The following is a 3,025-nucleotide window of genomic DNA, read 5'->3' as shown; positions in this document are numbered from 1 at the left end:
AAAGCTGAACATCAGAACAACAAGAAAAAAAACTGTTAAAGACCTTTCATCTCCTTTTTATTGACACTGTTCCATCTTTCCTGACCCCCTTGTCACCCGCTCCTACAATAACCCAGTCCGATAATAGCCATGTTATTTCAGATATGCAGTCACACACACTCATACACTTTTTATTTCAGTAGCAGATGGTCTAAAGCTACTGTCCTGTCTAAGATAAGGAGGGAGAAATCTGATCTCATATCTCTTACACACACACACAGAGAGAGAGAGAGAGAGAGAGAGAGAGAGCGAGAGCAAGAGAGAGAAAGAGCTGAGTTTTGAAGCAGTCATTTTTTTTGAGCCTTTCATTTGGTTTTTTTGATGGTTCTGTTCCAGGTTCATTGAATGGCTAAACTGAAAGCCAAGATCTATTCGGTCAGAACAGCGTCCAGCTCTCATTTGAGACCAGCAACATCTAATTGCTGCCATGCGTTTGTGTGTGCGCGTGTGTGCGCTTTCTTTGGTAGGTCACATTCTGCATGTAAAGGGGAAAGAAATGATAAACTAGAGAAGAGGAGCTGTCTGACTCTATACTGTATCATTTTCAAACATATCATTCAGACTTCATTCAGATAAACTGTTGATATGGTCTTCAAGCTGAAACAGGAAGCTCGTCTGCTTTTAGTCAAAACAGCCAGATAATCAAACACAGTTTGACATATTACACACTTGTTGGCTTTTACGTTCTCACTTTATCTTATATTTGGGTAGTATGTGTGCATTCAGTATTTCATTTACTTCAAAAAGACTATTCACTCTTCCAATCTTTCACCCCTTGGTCTAACGCACATCAAAATGGAACTGGGATCCTCTTTCAGTTTCTTCTTCAATCTCTTCATCATGTTCAGGTGCTAGTAAAAGACAGATGTTGATATTTTTACGTACATGCAGGTTGGATCAGAGGTTTATAACCTTTGGAGAATCTGCAAAATGCTAAATGACTGTCTAAAAACAGTGACGTCATGCATGTCTGACATGTTCAGTTATAGTATAGGCATATGCCAGAACTTCACAATCAAAGCAAAAATGGTGAACTACAGGACACTATGTGCGCAGATGGGTATTGTTTCTTTACAAAATGCCCTTGCAATGCACAACACAACTTTTTTTGTCATTTTGTTGACAATTATGTCTGAACGTGAAACGTCTAAAGGGCGAAAGAGAAAACGTACCCTTTGGGCTCTATTTTAACAATCTAGGCGCAAAGTCTAAAGCGCATGGCACAAAAGCATTAAGGGCATGTCTGAATCCACTTTTGCTATTTTAAGGATGAAAAAATACATTTTGCGCCCTGGCGCATGGTCTAACAGGGTTGTGCTTATTCTCTTAATGAGTTATGGGTGTGTTTTGAGCATAACATGCATTAAACCAATCAGAGTCTCATCTTCCATTCCCTTTAAGAGTCAATTGCATCATGCCATGGCGCATTACTATTTACATGACGGACTTTGTACGTGGAAAAACTGAACGCTTCACTAGTGAGAAAACAGTTAAAGACCATCTGCAGTGCGAGGATAAAGAATGAGCCTCCTCTACTCACCCTCTTTACTTTCTTTTTATTTAACTCCTTTATTTGTTGAGTAAAGAAACGGTGGAAATTCACTCTACTGAAGACATCCATCAACCTACATATTTAATTTCATTTAAGCTTAAAGATTTGTTTCAAACCTATTTCTAATTTCAGTTCTAATTTCCAGCAAGTTAATAAATGAACAATAATAACAAAATGTGGTCAAAAATATATCCAAACACACTTCCTATTCTTATGCCCCATATGATGATGCATAGGTCTTCAAACCCCAACAGGTGGACAAATCTAAGCTTGTTTTTATTAAAATAAATAAAAATATGCATATGATAAATAATACTGCTAACAGTAATAACATTATACAAATGCAAATGGTCATGAATAAACTGAAAAAGGCATGGAGGCATGAAGGCAGTGGTTTTTATATTTATGCAGAAAATAAATTATATTTTGATCCTTTAATTTTTTTCATTTGCAAAGTTATTGTGTATTTCTGTACATCCTGTATGCAATGTTTCAGCATTTTGGACCTGCATAGGCGCATAACTAACGCACTCTGCGCTGGACTTTAGACCAGCTTTCAGTTTGTCAGTAGCGCGGTCTATTTCACTTCCTCAAAATAGCAACACGCCAACAATGCGCCTTAACACACCTCCTTTTTAACACCCATGAGTCCACTATGTGGCGCAAATGGATTTGCTATTTAAACAACGTGGTGCAAAACATGAAAATTAGGGTTGCACTGGTCTGAAAATAGCAACAAATCGTGCCAAACACGTCTTGCACTTTATTGCTCCGGGTGTATGATAGGGCCCTTCAGGTTTATCATTAACACATGAACGCACTATTCGCAATTATGAATAGTAAAAAAATAATAATTTTATTGACATTATTCCAGTTTATTTATTTATTAGATGTTATCTTGTAGATTTCACAGTGGATACATGTGAGGCCACTTTTCACAAAACTGGATGTGATAGAAAACAAAATTCATTAGATAGCCAAGTAAATGTGTGTGTGATCTTTTGTCCAACACCATATAACCGTTTTTACAAATGGAGTTTATAAAAGAATTTTTAATGTTTCATGAAAACGAAAAACAAGCAGAAAGTTTTGTGTGAGGATTAATTGTAGAACTTCATTAGAGAAGAAAAAATATGAATTGGGTATAAAAACTAAAGACGTTGTGCCACTTTGATAAAATGTGTGCGTCTTTGTGTTTGAAATAAAGAGAAACAGAATAATAAGTGTAATAAGAGAGAGATAAAAGAGAGAGGGACAAACTATTTTTGAAAAATCGGTTATGTCTCCAAAAGTGCTATGGAAACACAAACATACACACACACACACACACACACGCACGCACACACACACAATTTATATACCCATTTGCTGCAGTGCTGAATTTTAATAAGTGTTAGTGAGAATCACCAGCAAGATAAGAGGAGACCTACTGAC

Source organism: Danio aesculapii, chromosome 8 (assembly GCF_903798145.1).
Source record: "Danio aesculapii chromosome 8, fDanAes4.1, whole genome shotgun sequence".
Lineage (NCBI taxonomy): Eukaryota > Metazoa > Chordata > Actinopteri > Cypriniformes > Danionidae > Danio > Danio aesculapii.
This window is presented reverse-complemented; position numbering follows the sequence as displayed.